Source organism: Equus quagga, chromosome 3, assembly GCF_021613505.1.
Source record: "Equus quagga isolate Etosha38 chromosome 3, UCLA_HA_Equagga_1.0, whole genome shotgun sequence".
Lineage (NCBI taxonomy): Eukaryota > Metazoa > Chordata > Mammalia > Perissodactyla > Equidae > Equus > Equus quagga.
In genome coordinates this window covers 146048813-146068682 of record NC_060269.1, presented here as the reverse complement: position 1 = coordinate 146068682, position 19870 = coordinate 146048813, and positions in this window count along the sequence as shown.

Sequence of the window (19870 nt, the reverse complement as noted above, 5' to 3'; positions counted from 1 at the left end):
AAATGTAAGTATTCAGTGTAAGCAAAGTTTAAGTACAGAGTACTGATTCAGTATAAGCATATGCATTCATTTTAAGTAGAAGCTAAAACACGGTGTGCAAGTTAAAATGCATGGATGAGCCCTGAAGGAAAAGGGTGATCAGAGGAGGGAGAGGTTTCATCCAGCTCTTGAATTATGAATTTTATTACTTATTATTATTATTTTTACTATTTACTTTATTATGATTTTTAAATTTTATTATGATTTTTTTCATCATTCTCTTCCACCTCCACCTTGAAGACCGCCACTAGGCACTCACAGGATTCCAAGCTCTTGAAATATTTTAAACAAAGATATGTAGTAAAATATTCATGAGCGTCATTCTTTCTAACAACATTCAATAAGCACCTACCTATTCCAGACCCTGTGACAGCTGCTCAAGACACAGGCGCAGTCACCAAAGCCCTCACAGAGATTGGATAAACAGGCAATTTTCCTTGGGCTTAAAAGTAAGAAGATTCTTCATATGAGGACTTTGCTTGTGTCTAATGGGGGCACAAATAAAGCCACTGATAAGAGCCCCTGGAGTTGGAGGGAGGGTTGGGGAATTGGCGAGGAGAAGGCTGTGACAGTGTAAACCGCCACATTCCAGGTAGGAAGAAGGGTGCAAGAAGAGGTACAAGGGAGAAGAAGTGCCAGGCATACAAAAGGCACAGGCAGTAGAGCTTTAGAATCAACCTCCTAGGTTCAGTGAATGGAACCCAAGCCACCAGATTTCTACTTTTCCTCCATTTTTGCATTTGATCTTTCCAGGTTAAAGTTTATTTCATGCACCACTTTGGAGAGGGCATAGGAGGCTGTAACAGGCACCCAGGCAGTGGAATGTGATGACAGAAGCATCTTATTGTCTTCAGCAGTTCATGCATCCCCTGCAGAGCTATGTGGCTGGACAGCATCACCTCAACAATAGGCATCTCTGTTTCCTCATCCATAAAATGAGTGGGCTGAACAATATTCCAGACTCTGCCAGCCCTAATATTGTTTGATTCTGTAAATTCTCCAACACTAACTGGCCAGAGAGAAGATATCTTCTTTCCTGGCCTTCCTTGTCTCTTTACATTCCTGCATGTCCTTATCGTCCAACACCTGAACATGCACGTTGATGTTTTGCCCTGATAGATAAAGTAATGAGTTTCTGCTTCCAAATGCTTTCTGATATCTAAAAATTCTGGTGTAGGGAAAAATGTGTGTTTCAACGGAAAATGAAGATGCATTGTCTACATACAGCACATCCTCACAAGATGTCTGATTTTGGCTTGTCCTAGTCTTCAAGCTCCTTCACAACTCTAAAAATTGCAAATAATCAATAGCAATGCAAACTAATTCTTGTCCATAGACATGCAAATTCAGTCCTGTCCTTAGAGGTCTACTCTACTTTCCTCCCTGACCTGGGAAAAAAACAGTTTTATCTCCATTTGCACCTTGATTCCAATATTCCTGGTCTAAAAATGTGTCTTTTCTTCAGATTCTGTTTTGAATTTAGGGCACACCATTAGCCAATTCCTAGCTCTGTGGTCCTCAGCTTTCTCATCATAAATTGGGAAGATCAGGTAGAGGGCAGGCCTAGATAGGTTGTAAATATAATGGCTCTCCAATCAAGAGGTGCCTGATTAGTAAATCAAAATACAACTTGCCCAGTTACGTTTGAATTTCAAATAAACAGCAAATTGTTTTCTTTAGTGTAACGTGTATTTGTTTGCTAGGGCTGCCATAACAGATACCATAGACTGGTGGCTTAAACAAAAGAAGTTTATTTCTCACAATTTTGGAAGCCAGAAACCCAAGATCAAGGTATTGACAGGGTTGGTTCTTTCTGAGGGCCTTCAGGGAATGATCTGTTGTAGGCCTCTCTCCTTGGCTTGTAGATGGCTGTCTTCCCTCTGTCTTTACATTGTCTTCCCTCTGTTGCTGTCTGTGTCCCAATTTCTCCTTTTATAAGGACACAAGTTATATTGGATTAGGGCCACCCTAGTGGCCACATTTTAATTTAAGTATCCCTTTAAAGACCCTATCTCCAGCTACAGTCTCATTCTGAGGTCCTGGGGGTCACAACTCCACATATGAAGTTTTGGGGTCACATGATTCAGCCCATAACAGTAGACTTCAACAAAAATGAGTATGCCACTCTGCTTTGGATTGTGAATGGTCTTTGTGACCATCTAGGCAAACAGAGCTGAAAGGGATGTGTCCACGACACCAAATCCTAAGAAAGGAAGCCTGTTTGCTGTGATGACTCACAACCCAACATTCCTTAAACTGTAAGAGGGTCCTTCTGACTGCCTCCCCATGCTCCTCATGTTGCCTACCCACTGTGCCAATTTCATCATGCCGTATACAGTTCTCTGAATGTAACAGCTCTACAATCAAGGGGTGCCCCATTTAGCAAATCAAAATATAACATACTCAGTTACATTTGACTTTCAGATAAACAACCAAATTTTTTTTTTAGTATAAGTATGCCCCATGCAATATTTGAGACTACTTATATGAAAACAAACTATTTATTGTTAATCTGAAGTTCAAATTTAATCAGATGTCCTATCTTTTATCTGACAGTGCTATTCCAATCCCTCATTGATATACATTGCTATGTCTAGAATTCTCACCTGTCACCTCCATGCACTTTACATAGGTAAATTCTCATCACTTCTTGTTATGGACTAAATGTGCTCCCGCCCAAATTCATATGTTGAAGCCTTAACACCCAGTGTGGCTGCATTTGGAGATAGAGCCTCTAAGGAAGTGATTAAGGTTAAATGAGGTCATAAGAGTGGGGCCCTGATCAGATAGAATTAGTGTTCTTATAAGAAGAGACACCAGAGAGCTCTCTCTCTTCCTCTCTCTAGATGAGCACACAAGAAAGGGGTCATGTTGGTACATAGCAAGATGGCCTACAAGCCAACATGTTAAGAGAAGACACCTCAGAGCAAAACCTACCTTGCCAGCACCCTTGAGCTGAGACTTCCAAGACTCTAGAACTGTGAGAAAATAAATTTCTGTTGTTTGAGGCACTCAGTCTGTGATATTTTCCTATGGTATCGCTACCATACTGACACACGCCTTAAGATAGTTCACCAGAGACTAGTACACAGAGTATGACACAAAATTAAGTGCTCGTTACTTTATGAGTGACAGGTCTAGTTATTTTGGACCCTGCTGAGTGAAACAGGTACCCACCTTCTCTTCTTGGACTGAGTCTGTGTTAACTTACCTCTGCTGGAACCTATCTATCTTAACACATCACACCATATTTCCACTGCCTGCTCCTTTGTCTGCCTACCACCAGGTTATCCTGGAAGATAGGAACTGTCTGTCAGGCATTCATTGTTATGCTTCTATCATAAAGCAAAGTCCTTCCCATACTGAATGCTCACAATTTCCAATGGGGCACCTCAAGAATAAAATTTGACATATAATGAAACATGATATTAACCAATGCACTTGGGATTGGGTTTTTTTTAAGATTGGCACCTGAGCTAACATCTGTTGCTAATCTTTTTTTTTTCTTCTTCTTCTTCTTCTTCTTCTTCTTCTTCTTCTCCCCAAAGACCCCAGTACATAGCTGTATATTCTAGTTGTAGGTCCTTCTGGCTCTGCTATGTTGGACGCCACCTCAGTATGGCTTGATGAGCAGTGCTAGGTCCATGCCCAGGATCCGAACTGGTAAAATCCTGGGCCACTGAAGCGGAGTTTGCAAACTTAACAACTGGGCCACGGGCTGTCCCCAGGACTTGGGATTTTGTTAGTTCTGAGGGGACTGAAATCAGTTTCCAAATACCTCCTTCAACTCCCACAGTTCAAATCTTCTCTAACCACTCAGTTTAGAGGCAATCCATTTATCTGAGTTCACACGTCCGGGCACTGCAGGGATGAGATCAAATGTTTCCTGTCGGAGCTAGGTCTCAACAGCCCTTGGAGGGCTGTCAGTGACCCCTAGAGCCGCTGTGAAAGTGGACCAGCAGCCAGATGGCTTCACATTTCCACATTCCTTCAGTTTGTTTTCTTACTGTGGCAGATACCCAAGAGCATCCCAAATCCTCAAGAGAAATGGGATTTCAGGAAAATCCTTGTTACTTTTGCAAAGCAGGAGACATGAACTTGTGAGCCCAAGGAAGAAAGAGAAGATTTAAAACATACACCAAAGGTTTTTAAGGTATCTGTAACAATATCAGAAAAATACCAAAATGGATAGTGTCTTTTTTTTTCAACATTCAGTTCCACCTGGGGACAAAAGTGCCACACATACCCATCCCTGAAGATTAAGACAGGTCAGGGATCATGGAGTTGTGGCCACACAAACAGATTAGCCCATTTCCTGAGACATCGCTTATGTAGCAGCTGCCTCCTTGGAGGAAGAGCATGAATCACATTGTTCTTTTCTCTTCCATCTGATCCGACACCATGTAAACAAGCAGAGTTGAATGGGAAAGAAAACATTTCAGGCAAATGATTTCAGTACAGTTGGAGCTGCTTACCTTGTATAAGCCATCTGCTTGCTCCGTGACAAGGTCTCGCACTAGGAAGAAGCAGTCTTAGGAGTGAATAGGTTGGATAAATGAATGAGAAACAATTATTTAATACCAATGATATGACAGACATTGTAGTTGATTCTTCCCCACAAGCAATCTCATTTCACCCCAGCCCCTGGAAGGAAGTGATAATGGTCCTACTTCACATAAATTAGAAGAAAAACATGCCCCAAATCATTTAATAAAGGGGCAAAGTTGGCACTTGAAGCCATGTCACTCTGACTCAAAATAATTAAGTTATTAACATAGTGAACATTTAATTGTAATTAGCTATTCAAATGATCGATAACTATTAATTGAAAGAGTGAATGAATTATGTTAGTCGATTTTATCTTATCTATTTTTGAATGAATGAAACTGAGATACAAAGAAATTGAGAAATTTACATATTTTCACAAGTCTCAAAAGATAGAGCTATGACCTTTTCTCTCTTGTGAAGCAATCGAAGGATAAGAGAAGTGAAGTTTTAAGATATAAACTAACATAATGAGGATGAGATGTCAGAATATTACACTGCATCCTCATTTTGGATAAGTTGGTTTTGGATGAAAAAAATCTTTCTTAAAGTATTTATAAACAACTCTTTCAAGAAACCACAGACCACTCTGGTGTCAACAGGCAGTTTATTGACAAAAAGGTAAAAAATAGAGACCAAGATGCTGAGAAAGATACTGTTAAATAAATGGCCACCCAAAATGAATGGAGTGTTTGACTTAGATAAAATAGCGATGATAAAGTTTGCAAAACTGCAATAATAAGGCATATATTTATGTGTGTAATCTTTCTTCAGTGTACTTTATGTAAAATTTCTCAATTTAGGGGAAAACTTGGAGAGTGTAGCTCAGCAGTAAAGACCCTGAGCTCCAGGGTAGGGCTGCCTGAGTTTATATCCCAACCTATACATGTGTAGACCTTGAAAAACGCACCCACCTCTCTGAGCTCCAGGAAATGGGGATAATAATTACACCTACTTCATTTAGTCTTATGATGATTTAATGAGATAATCCTTCTAAAGCACACAGCCAATACCCAATGTATAATATACTTAGAATAAATAGAATGAAATTATATTTATACTATGACATAAAATGATCTTATTTCACTTTACTAATATCATCAGAATTGTGGTTAGACAACTTCTGATATTGAAATTAGGATTATATTATCATTCCTTCTTTGATCTATTTTCCCTAGTAATGACCTAGGACTTACTTTGCCTATAACATCATTATTAATCAAAGTAATCAGAAAATCAATAAATAGCCAATCATATAGACATAAATCGTAGTTCCTTTTTGAGGAAGATTAGCCCTGTGCTAACTACTGCCAATCCTCCTCTTTTTGCTGAGGAAGACTGGCCCTGAGCTAACATCCATGCCCACCTTCCTCTACTTTATACGTGGGATGCCTACCACAGCATGGTGTGCCAAGTGGTGTCATGTCTGCACCCAGGATCTGAACCGGCGAACCCCGGGCCTCCAAGAAGCAGAATGTGTGAACTTAACTGCTGCGCCACCTGGCTGGCCCCTCAATCATAGTTCTAAATCAGTACTATGACATTTGTAGAGGGAGATCGGCTAATACTACGAGCACTGGAACAAGGGAGTATTATGGGAAAAGCATTGAATTAAGAACTAGCACAATTTTGGTCAAATCTTCACTCAAGTTACATTGCCTCTCTGAGTCTTAGATTCCTCAGCTGGACACAAGTGTCTTGGACAAAATTACATGTATGGTGGCTTCTGTTTCTCAAATGGAAGTTATTACCATTTTAATGTTGCTTTAGTAATATCATACAAGTATTAGTAACAATTATTATTATAAATAATTTGAGGTCTACTCTTTCCTGAATCACTGCGTCAGTCATTAAACCCAATTACCTCATCATGTAAATTCACATGGATTATAACCCTGAAAGGTATGTACCAGAACAGCTTTGAAGAAACCAGTGTGTCACCTCATGCATTCATAAAATAATCAAAAATGTTGAAGCCATATGGTAAAAGGTTCGCTGCCTCCTTTCCCCAGTCTCTCCTTTGACTTCCATTTCTATCCCACATTTGCAGTATTTATTTACCTTAAGCTTAGACAAGACTGCAGTCCCCGAAGGGGATGTGCAGAGATTCCATTCTGAAGAGGGACTTGGGAGAAAACCATATTTCAAGCCCATTGGCATTTGGAAGACGGTCGAACTATCGGTTGGGAAGTTACTTGCAAAGAGTATAAACAGAGAGCTAGAGGGTGGCCGGGCATTTGCCTTCCCATCTGACTTGAAGCTCTCAGCACCTCCAGCTCACCATCTGCAAGATAGATCATCAGAATGTAACAGACCATTTATTCTGATGACCTTGTTTTTCTGATGCAGAAATTGAGGCCCTGAAAGTCAAGCAATGTGCCCAAGGTGACGGAATGAGTCAGCATTGTTCCCAATCAGAGACCACGCTCTCGGTGAGCCCTTTCGTTTTTTTAAGTCAAGCATGGGTTTGTGACAAGGAAGATGTGTAAATAACAGCGCACTATTCAGTCGCTTTGCTGTGCTTCCGCCACACAATGAATTTCTTTTGCTGGAATGGAGGGATTATGGGCTTCCCTTTCGAGTAGACCTTAGATGAATTCTTATTTTTTATTCAATAGCCATGTGTTTCTTTAGCCCGTGGATTACCCTTTGTCTCCTTCTTTGTAAAACAAGAATAATAATATATACTTCATAGAATTGTCGCTGCATTAAAGTGAAACGTGATAACATATGTTAAGAGTAGAGCACAATGCCTGACACATAGTGAGGACTCTAAAAAGTCCTTCTCTTTGCCTATGACTCCACTGAGGCTGTGAGAATCACACTTCAGTCCCCAACAGTCAGACATTGCTCATACAACACCCAGAGATATTTCATGCTACTGCTGCCTTTCAAATATTTCTTTGTTCAGTCACATTGTAGAAGGATTCCTATTAAAAAGGCTTTGCCAGGGAATGAAACAGAAATTTGCAGTAATAATCATTATGAGACTTCCAGCTAAAGGGAATATGTAGAATCCACACATTCCCACAAACACACTAAACATACACTTTTACTTCCATCCTTCTCTCTCAACCCACTCCTCATCCTCAAAAAAACAAAACAAAGACTCTAAAAGGACAGGTAAATTATTTTTAAAGCCATAAATCCATAAGGACAAAGAGAAAAGAATAGTGAAACAATTCTGGAAGCTGGAAAGCAGATGCCTGAGTTGTAGTAACTAATGTAGCAGATCCACAAAAATAGATGCTGAAGCTGGCAGTGAAGAAAACCAAGAGGCAACTTGATTTCCACCATAGAACTCCCGAGATGATCAGAAATTAGCAGTATCACAAAGCTTTGAGGATGGGAGAGAAGGCGGAGGAAAACGCCAGAGGAACACTTGAAACACCGTTGGAAGTGGTCAGATCAGTAGATCCGTTTTCCTTGTTCACATGACATTCTGCTCATCCAGGATAAAAAGGAGGGTTTATTCCCTAAAGAAGGTAAAACAAAAGGTCTCTGGACAGACAGACACCAAGCACAGTTGGCCAGGAAGATGGGAGTGCCATAGTGCAAACAGGGAAGATAAGCGAAAGTTTACATACTCAGCATTGAGACACGGAGACCTCCCTCCTTCTCCCTACACTGAGCTGACCGAGTGCTGGCAGTCTGACTTATGTCCCTGAGATCAGAAGAGTCCTCTCTAGAGAACTGGATTAGTCCAAGAGAAAAGCCCCAAAAGTACTGGCTTCAGGTGTTCCCCAATGAGAACAGCCAGCTGGGTCCCCCTACAGTGAAAAAGCCAACCGACACGCATGGAACTTCTAATCAGATATCAGTGCCCATTCTTATCATTTAGCAATCAGCCAAGGTCACCTGACATTGAAAAAGAGCACCCAATATGAAAGTCGGAGACTAAAAGGAGAGAGAAAAAATAAATTAGAAAAAAGAGAAATTACACAAAAAGGAGAAAATTTTAAAAAATGCTATTATTGTTATCTTCCAAGGGATAAAAGAATGTATGTAATTTACAAAACAAGAACAGGAAACTATGAAACAGGAACTCTCAAAGAGCAACAAAAAACCTCTTAGAATTGTGAGAAATCTGAAAGAACATAGAGAAATATGAGATAATATGAGAAAAGAAATGAAAAAAACAACAGAAGATTTTGAAGATAATATTCAGTAAATCTCATAAGAAGTAGAGCTGAATAATTGAGATGGAAAATGTATGAGACAAAAAACGTTGTGACATGTCCAAGAGATTCAATATGCAGTATTAGGAATTTCAGTCAGAAAGAGTAGAAAATTTGGAGAGAAAGAATTCACCAAAGAAAGAATTACACAATTTCCCCGATCAGAAGCACACGAGTTTCTGTTTCAAAGGGATTAGCATACTGCATAAAAAGAAACCCACATTAAGACTCTCCATCAAGAAGTTCCAGAATATTGGAGACAAAAGAAGATTGACAAGCTTTGAGACAAGGGGCCAGATACTGCAGAAGAAGGGATAAATTTTACATACAGCATCCAGAATCAATATAATACTGTGCTTCTCAACAGCAACACAGGAAGCTAGAAGGCAATGGAGAAAAGCATTAAAAGTTCTGGGGGAAAATGATTTGCCCCCTAACACGCCTATGCACAGATGACCTGTCAATTTCATATGAAGATACAGTAAAGATATTTTCAGACAGGCAAGGTCTTAAAGTTTCCAATCATATATTCTTCCTCAGAAATCACCTGGCAGATTTGATTGGCATTCTCTCAAAAAGGGTATAAACCAGGAAAGAGGAAACAGTGGGATACAGGATCCAAATAGGCAACCAACACACGAAGGAGGCAAAATCCTCCCCTGGGAGAAAGGAGATAATGGATCCCAAGCAGCAGACCCAGAGAGGGAGCCATCCAGGAAGCGGCAGGTGAGAAGGGATTACTCTAAAGTGACATTTTAAAAATGCCTAAAGTATTAGTGTGTGTTCAAAGTAGACTTCCAAAACTGGGGAAGAGTTCAGAGTTGAATTAATAATTATATAGAAAATAAACAAATGAAACAAAAAGAAAAATCATTGACTTATTGGGTAAATATTTGCAGAAAAGTAAAGACAATCACGTATTATATGAGCCAACTAAGAATAGCATACACGTAGTAATAATAATGTAGTATCGAATACGGACTCAACAAAATTGCTAGATAAGTATATGGAGAAGCTGGAGCAATAGCAACTACGCAGGAGAGTAAGGGAGAGAAAGGGGGAGAATGGTAGGAGTGGTGGATAAAACAAAGCAAAATCTCTTCTTCCATATCAGGAAGTCAATGTGTGATGTCTGAGAGAAAGATCTAGAAGTTAATCATGTCATTTGAAAATATAGATGCCAATAGCAAAGAATTAGCTGAAAGAAATTAGAAGCAGTTGCCTCCAGGAAGAAGATAGTGTCTAGGGTGGGGCAGGACTGGTCTTTTTCTTAAGTTTTGTATAACTATTTGATCCTCTTCAAACATATACATGTTTACTTTTGATAAAAGTAAAAACTAAATTAAAAACTAGTGTTTTCTAAGCTTACTCTTCAAGACTTTTACCATCTCTTTATTGTAATCCACTAGTTATCTTTTTTTAACTGCCTCACTTCTCTTCTTTAACCAAGAACAAACAATAATATCCACGTAATCACTGTTTGATGCACTGTTTCATCTGTTTCTTCCAACACATATTAATTTTAAATCCTCAATACTAAAATTAAGAAAAGTTTGGCTATGTGACGCCTAGAAGCGTCTTATTTTGGTTGTCCATCTGTCTATGCCACATTGAAAGCGCTTCCGTAGAATGGCTCAGGAAAGGCAAGTCACTGCTCTCAATTCTCCACTAGAGGGAAATGTTGGTCTTTTTACTAAGTACTCGGTCAACGGAGAACAGCTTCTTCAGGCAATGGGCTAGGAATTACAAAGCCCCGGGCAAGCGTCACTTTTCCCGTCCTGGAGTGTAAGTTACCGGAGTTTGAGGGGACCTTGGTGTCCATCTAGGTGAAGTCTCTGACCTTTCCCTTCCTACGCTTAAAAACAGAGGCTCAGAGATGAGCAATGCTGTCTTAGGTCATGGGAGAAGGACCTGAGAAAGTCAGTGGTAAAGCCAAAGTTGCCTTATTAACCTAAACCGGGCAAATTGGGAATTAAACAAGAGAGTAACTCAAAAGAAGTTGCTTTTTAGTGCAACATTATTGAGCTGGGGTAGGACAGTAAAAATTAACAGTCATGGAATGTGTGCTATGTGCCAGGCATATATCGAATGTTTACCATGTGCTGGAACTTTTTTTTCTTAATTCTTTGTTCTTATCCTGATCAGTGTCCTGTGAGGTAGAAACAATCATTATCCCCTTTCTATAGATAAGGAAACTAAAGCACAGAGAGGTTAAGTTACCTGCCCCAAATCACACAGGAAGTAATTAGCAGAGCAGGAGTTCTTGATTGTAACCATCATGCTTACTGACTATCCACGGAAGACGTGGAATTGATCTGTTAGTGTGGAACAAGCTACCTATCCTCTCTGGGGAAGTGGGCTCGCATCACTTTTTGCTTCTATGAGATGATTTGTCCCACTGACCCCAGAGATCCTTCAAGCTTCCAGCCTCATAGGCAGAGCTGCTTCAGGATGTGATTTCCTTCTGTTCTCAATGCCTAGCACTGGGCCTAGCTCCGAGGACCGGCTCATTAAATGTTAGATGAGTGAATAAACAGGATCCTAATTACTTCACAAACAAATCAGTTGTGGAGAAAACATATTCATGTCACCTCTCATTATTCATATGGTTTATGAAAATTCCACAAAAGCTATCATTGTCCACTTGGTCTCTCTTAAGACTGTGGAGTTGATCCAACCAAACATCTAATTCTTCCTTACAACACCCCTGCCCTCCCCCCGTTTGTAATGCTGTTTTTCAGTCCATAAAACACAATCATGTCACCGTGGCCATGGGCAGGCTCCTAAGCCCGCTGCATTGTATCATTTCATGAGCTGACATGTCACCGCTTTATGAAACACCTGGAGTCTGTATCGTTTATTGCTCTGGACCCGGCCAAGTCCTCATCCTCCCTGTTCTCAGAACTTCGAGCTGGTTTAACTCATCATTCCTCACAACACTGGGACTGCGGGAAGGGGCGGGCTCCGGTGCAAAGATGGAAACCATGTTCAAAGAGGAGGGTTTCCTAATGTCATGGAACTTACAGTGAGGGAAACTTCCTCCCAAAGACTGCGTGTCTCTGCACAGAGGGAAAGCACGCTCCACGAAGAATCCTTTCAGATTCTGTAACTCCCTGCTGGAAGATTGGAAGTCATTCAATGCAGTTCTATAAGTTTGGTGGCTCAAAATACCTCTGTCTTTCCCCCTCTAGTGCATCTTCCACATATACTTTTCTAACATTGACTTTATTTTGGTTTACAGTTCTGTGAATTGGAACACACGGATAGATTCTTGCAACCACCGCCATCACCAGGAGATAGAACAGTTCACTCCCCAAAACTGATATTTTTTATAGTCAGAGCCTCTCCTCTTCCCCAGCTCCTGGCAAACACCGATGTGTTCTCCATCACTATAATGGTGTCCTTTTGAGACCATCATATAATGTAATCATAGAGGGCGTAAACTTTGAGACTGGCTTCTTTCACTCAGCCGTAATGCTTTCGAGATTCATTCAAGTTGTATTGTGTATCTACAATTCACTCTTTTTTATTGCTGAAAACTCTTCAGTTATATGGATGTACCACAGTTTGTTTATCCATTCACCCACTGAAAGATATTTGAATTGTTTTCAGTTTGGGGCAATTATAAATAGAGCTGCTATAAACATTTATATGCCTGTTTTTTTGTGTGAACATAAGGTTTCATGACCCTAGGATAAATGCCTAGAAATAGGATTGCTGTGTCATAGGATATGTGTATTTTTAACTTTCTAACAAAGTGCTAAAATGTCTTCCAGAGTAGCTGTACCATATTGCATTCCCACCAGCAATGCGTGCAAATTTCCTTTGCTCTGCGTCCTCTCCACAGCTTTGGATTATCAGTATTTTCTTAGGCATTCTAATACTTGCGCACTGTAATTTCAGGCTAGTGTTAATCATATTCCCCTAATGGCTTATGATATTGCCCGTCTTTTAATGTACTTATCTGTCTTCTGTATACTCCCTTTGGTTAAGCGTCTATGCAGACATTTTGCCCATTTTTTAAATGGGCTTTTGTTTTCTTACTGTTGAGTTTTGACGATCGTTATATATTCTATACCCAAGTCATTTGTTGGATATGTGATTTTTTACGTATTTTCTCCTAGTCTGTGACTTGTCTTATCATTCTCATAGCACTATGTTTCAAAGAGTAATTTGATAAACTTTTTTGATAAAGCCCAATTTATCATTTTTAAAGAATTTTATGGATTGTGCTTTGGCTCAATATTTAATAACTTCTTGCTTAACCCTAGGTCACAAAGGCTTTCAAAAAGTTTTATTGTTTAATATTTTACATTTAGATCTGTGATCTGTTCTGAGTTGACATTTGCGTAAAGTGTGAGATTTAGGTTAAGTTTCATTATTTTGCATATGAATGTTTAACTGTTTCCAAAACAATTTATTGAAAAGACTATCATTTCTCTATTGAGTTGCCTTTCAATCTTTGTCAAAAATCAATTGTCTACATAGTTTTGGGTCTATTTATAGATTCTTTCTGTTCCATTGACTTATGTGTCTATCCTTTCAAGATCACAATGCCATGATTAGTGTAACTTTTTTTTTTTTTTTGAGGAAGATTAGCCCTGAGCTAACTGCCGCCAATCTTCCTCTTTTCGCTGAGGAAGTCTGGCCCTGAGCTAATATCTATGCCCATCTTCCTCCACTTTATATGTGGGACGCCTACCACAGCATGGCTTGCCAAACACTGGCATGTCCAGACCCGGGCCGCGGAAGCGGAACATGCTCCACCAGGCCGGCCCCTAGTGTAGCTTTATAGTAAATCTTAAAGTCAGGTAGTGTGAGTGCTCCAACTTTATTCTACTCTTTTGACAATTCTAGTTCATTTGCCTTTCTATAACAATTCTTGAAACATTCAATATGATGTTAGCTCTAGGTTTTTTGTAGATGTTCTTTATAGACAACGAAATTCTCTTCTATTTTTAATTAACTGAGGAATTTTATTATGAATGATGGTGTGTTTTGGTAAACTTCTTTCTGCATCTTTTGATATGGTCAATTTTTTTTTGCTTCTTTAGGCTGTTAATACAATAGATTACATTGATTTGGAAATACTGAATCAGCTTTGCATTTCCTGGCAAAATCCCACTTGATTGTTTTATTATTGTATTTATTGTATTATTATTATTTAGTACTAGATTTGATTTGCTAGTATTTAGTTGATTTTTGTTTCTAGGTATATGAGGGATTTGGTTTGTAGTTTCCTTTTTTGTACTGTCTTTGTCTGGTTTTGGCATCAGAGTAATACCAGCCTTATAAAATAAGAAGTGTTCACTCCTCTTCTATTTCGTAGAAGAGATCGTCTAGAATTGATATGTTTTCTTCCTTATGTATTTGGTAGAATTCTCTAGTGCATCTATCTGAGTCTGGAGATTTCTGTTTTGGAAATTTTTAAACTATAAATTCAATTATTAACCACCACACCAAGTTATCTAGTTTTGGTGGCTGTGATTTCAGAGGAATTGGTCAATTTTATCTGTTATAGAATTTATGTTCATAGAGTTATTCACAGAATTTTTAGTTTTTCTCTTAATGTTTGGGAGCTCTGTAATGGTAGCTCAGTTTTCATCTTTGATTAGTAAATTTTGTCATCTCTCTGTTTTTCCTTTTTCAGTCTTGATAGATATGTAGCAACTCTACTGATCTTTAAAAAGAAATCCAGCTTTTTGTTTGATTTCATCTACTGTTAGTCTGTTTAAAATTTCATTGACTTCTGCCCTTTGTTATTTTCTTTCTTCTATTTGTTCAGCTGCATTTTGCTTTTCTTTTTCTAACTTCTTAAGATGGGAACTCAGATTATTGATTTGAGATCTTTCTTCTTTCTGATATAAATATTTAATGTTACGAATTTTTCTCTGAGAACTGCTTTAACTGCATCCCACAAATTTTGATATATTGTATTTTCATCTTTGCTCAATTCAAAATAGTCTTAATTAATTACTTGAGACTTCTTTGACCATGAATTATTTAGAAGCAAATTGCTTAATTTTCAAATGTTTAGAGACTTTCCTGTAATCCTTGCTATTGATTTCTACTTTAATCTATTATGGTTAGTTAATCTAAAAGAACAAATTTTGTATGATTTCAAGTATTTTGAATTTTTCACTGTGTTTTGTACCCCAGGATATGCTCTATCTTGGAGAATATTCTGAATCCACTTGAAAAGAATGTGTATTCTTTTGTTGTTGATTAGAGTGTTCTATAAAAGTAAAAGTGAAAAAAAAAATCTGGTAGATTGATGCTGTTATTTCATTCTTCTATATTCTTATTGACTTTCTGTCCACTAATTCTATTGAGTAATGAGAGCAGAGGTTGAATTACTGAGAACAAATTATATATCTAAATATAATTGTGAATCTGTATACTTCTCCTTTCAGTTTTGTAAAATTTTTTTAGATATTTTGAAGCTTTATTGTGAGGACTTATTTTACACATTTAAGATTTTTATGCCTTTCTTGTGAATTGGCTTTATTATCATTATATAATGTCTCACTTTATCCCTGGTAATGTTCTTTGCCTTGAAGTTTATTTTGCCTGATATTAATACAGCTAGATATTAGCTCTAGCTCTCTTTTTGATTGATGTTTGCATGGTATACGTTTTCCCATCCTTCCACTTTAGTCTTAGTTTTATCATTATATTTAAAGATAGTTTCGTGTAGACAGAATATAGTTGCTGTGTTCTGAAAATATTTCTTTCTGTGTTTTTTTTTTGACTGAGGAAGATTAGCCCTGAGCTAACAACTATTGCCAATCTTCCTCTATTTTGTAAGTGGGTTGCCACCACAACATGTCTACTGATAAGAGGTGTAGGTCCATGTGGGAACAGAATCTGGGCTGCCAAATTGGAGCATGCTGACCTTACCTACTAGGCTAGCCCCTGAAAATGTTTCTTTATTGATTATTTTAGAGTAGGTCTGCTGGCAACAAATTCTCTTACTTCTCTTTCATCTGAGGATGACTTGACTTGGTCATTATTTCTGCAGAAAATTTTCACTTAATAGAGAATTCTGGGTTGACTATTCTTTTCTTGCAGCCCTTTAAAAATGTCTCACTTCCTCCTGGCCTCTGTGCTTTCTGGTGAGAAATTTATAGCCATTGAAATGGCTGTTTTCCTAAGTAATGCATTATTTTTCTCTGTCTTCAAGATTTTTTTCTGTTTTTAGTTTCCAGCAGTTTGATTGTGATATGTCTGTGTGTGGATTTTCCTGGGGTTTTTTGTGTGTTTGCTTCCTGTTTAGGATTTGTTCAGCTTTTGAATCTATAAGTTTATGGTTTTTGCCAAATTCAGGAGATTTTTCTACCATTATTTCCTCAAATATTTCTTCTGCACACTATTTCTCATCTCTTTTTGACACTTTCATTAAATAAATGTTAGATATTTTGGTATTGTACTACAAGTCTATGATAATCTGTTTTATTTTTTATCTTTCTTCTCTGTGTTCTTCAGATTGAATAATTTCTATTATCTCTTTCAAGTTTACTGACTCTTTCCTCTAACATCTCCATTCTGCTATTGAGCTTATTCTAAACTTTTACTTTGGTTAATGTGTTTTTCTGTTTCAAATTTCTATTTAGTTCTTCTTTATATCTTTTATTTCTTTGCTGAGACGTTGTACCTTCCCACTTGTTTCAAGAGTGTTCACCTTACTTTGTTGAAGCATTTTCAAAATAGCTGCTTTGACGTCTGTTAGATAATTTCAACATCTACTTTAGCATCTGTTGATTGTCTGTTCCTCTGTGAATTGATATTTTCCTGCTTATTCATATATTGAGTAATTTTTGGATTGTATTCTGGATATTTTGAATATTGTGTTATGAGATACTGGATCTTATTTAAATCATATGGAAATTTTTAATATTTTTGTTTTATCATATCCATGCATGCACAGCTTGGGCTATGCCTAGGAATTCACAAACAAGTTTTCAGATAATTTTGAGGAACTCCTCCCTCTCTGAAATCTTCTCAGAACTTGCTCATTTCCTAGAACTATCCTTTTCAATCTTCTAACCTGAAAACTGAGGCTTTGTTTACTCCATTCTCCCCTAGTCCTCTTGTGGCAACGCACATGTCTAGGGTCAAGCTGTGGAAGACGGAAAGAGAAAACAAGTGACTGAGGTATTCTCCCCTCTCTTGGAAGCACAGCTTCTTTGATCAAAAAGGAAGTTTCCACTTCATCAGAATTTTAAGTGTTTGTGGGTAACTGCAGGCTGAGGTATGAGACAATTGATTTTTTTTTTTTTAATGAGATGTTTATTCCATTCTCTCTGGTCATTAGGAAATTAGTTCCCACTACTTGAGCCAGAACCTAGAGTGCTTCTCCTGGAGTTCTCTCTGTCGCACCAGTTTCCACTTCTAGCTTCTGGGCTATGTTGCATCCAGACTAGAAGATACTAGAGTAAAAAAGAATGAAAAACTCACTGATAATTCAGTGGTACTTTGAATTCTAATCTTCCTCCTCAACCCTGCTGCTACTATTTATTTCTTAGAGTTTGCAAAAAAAGCTTCTCCATACATTCTTTCCAGGTTTTATAGCTGCATTCCCTGGGATATCAAGTGTGGAGTGCGCTTACTCCATTTTATCCATATCTGAAGTTCCTGCATTGTTTTAATTTTTTTCTAATACTTGTCTTAAGCCCTTCCAAAATTTCCTTCTATGTTTAGCCCTTGCTTATTTCTCCAGCCCCTATTCTTACCAAATTCCAGTCAAATCAAACTGGTTATTGTTTCCCACATTATTGTTGCCTTTCACAAATCCAGAGACACATAGAATAAAATGTTAATGGGACTTCCCAAAATTTGAAACACAGAGGAAATGTGATTCCATCAGTTTTTGATGCCCTTCCTCCCTCATCCATATTTGTCTGGTTAACTCCTTAGACTTTAAGATTCAGTTCAAGTGCTGGCTTGAGGTTGAATTAGGTGTTCATCTTCTATTTACATTTCCAATATTTTGCACTGACTGCTGAAGAATGCTTATCTGACAAGCTGTGACTTTTTTAAAGGGCTGTGTCTTTTTCATCTGTGTGTCTTCGATGCCTAGAAGAAAGTGTATGTTTTATAAATGTTATTTGAATGAAAGAAGGAAGAAAGAAAGGAATAAATTTATTGAGTAGTCGTTTTATAAATATTTTTCTTATATAATCTGCACAAGTTTAAAAGAACATAATTGTATTAGACATGTTTTGCAAGTGACTGTCCTTCACATTTCCTGTCCATAAACCTTGTTAAAGGTGAATTGCCCTAACCCACAGGCTCTGCTGTCACAGACAATTGGATCACGATGGGCATTTGCTCAAGTTCAGCTTACCCAAAGACTGACTAACATCCTATGGCTGGAAAGAAAAATAAGAACTAAGCCAATCATCATAAGCTTTCAGGAATTTTGGAATTAGAAGACGGAGAGAATGTAGCCAGCTGGAGCTAGGAGACTATATACAGTTGGGACCAGGGTGACAAGAGTTTTGTCCACCTGATACAAACAAAAGAAAAATTAGTTAGTAGGGAGGAGACAGTGAATACAAATAGAGAAATAAGATGCTTTGGGAGCTTGGGAGAGAGGTCATGATGAGACACAGACAGAGAGGGGCTTTCCTACCTGCTTTTCATTTCCAATAACTGACCATACATACAAAGATTCTTAAACTGAGATTCTCTTGGGACCTATAGTATACTTTTTACAATTAGCTTTCTTTAACTTCCTTGAGTGGATCTCTATTGCTGTCAATCTCCTGGTCAAAGCAAATATTGATAGTTCCTAATATAACAACCATTAGCTTCCCTTCCACTTTTCTAACAAAACCTAGATTTTGTTAAGATATTTTAGCCTCCTCCATGTAGCCATGCCCTTCAAGGAAGGTCAGTAGTATCACTAGCTCCCGGGGATGAATCTTATTTGGTTTAGGCAAACATTGTAGATCTCTCCCTTTGCCAGTGATTGAATTATATGCAGGGGTAGAGGGTACAATTCTGGCCAATAAGATATGAGAGGTAGTCAATTGGGGGACTTCTTGGAAAAGGTTTTCTTTACAACTAAAAGGAGACAACTGAGATATAGCAATTTCCCTTCTTCTACTAGACGTTGTTTCTGCATGTGGTACTTAGAAATGTGACAGTCATCTTAAGATCATGACAGGAGCTAGAAGAACACACTGAGAGTGTCAAATGGAAAAGTGAAAGGAAGTTATATTATTGATACTCTTAATACTGTTTGCCAGCTTAATTTTACCAAATTGGAGCTGCCCTACATCTTACTGCCTGTACATTATTTAAGTCAACTAAAGAGAAGATTCCTGGTACTTTCAGACAAAACATCCTAATTAAAACGCTTGTCAACAGAGCATTATACAGCTAAAAATGATTGACACAAACAGTATGGTGACTTTTCTAATTTGTCTAAGCCTAACAAAGACTCAAACCCAAATCTGTCTAGCTCAATCCAGGAAAGGGATGTTAAGCACCTCTTATTTATGGTGATTTATGTATTTTAGTGTGTTGACATTTATTCTTCCATAATCACACAGATCCTTCATTAAAAAATAATAATAATGCCTGTCTTTAATAGCTGATTAGTCAAGGGTAAATTCCAAACTCTCTAGCATGGCATTGGACCCCACTAAGAAGATTGTCCTATTTCTCGTGATTCTCAACTCTTCCTACTTCTTCCCAACCACCTAGTAGTAGATTATATTGATGCTCCAAGCAAATGTCCTTGCATCTTTTGTATCTATTTCCATGTTTCTTCCTATTCCACCTCCAACCAATAATCAGCCGGTGTGAGAGAGTGACAGTCAAGATTCTAAGTCTCATATTGGGGCAAATCTGAGAGGTAACCTCCACTCCAGAATTTCCCTTCAGGATAAGACTACACTAAGTGGGCTTTTTACCAAAGATTTCATCTTTACTTGGCTTTCTTTCCTTTCTTGTTTTGTTTCTCCTTTGAAAAGAATCACTTAAACACAATTACTCACATCAGAGTCTGTTTCTAGATAACATATGGACATATCCTATGTTTTAGTCATTCTGGGCTAATCACTATTGCTCAGGCATTTTTGTACCTTCTTGCCCTTGCT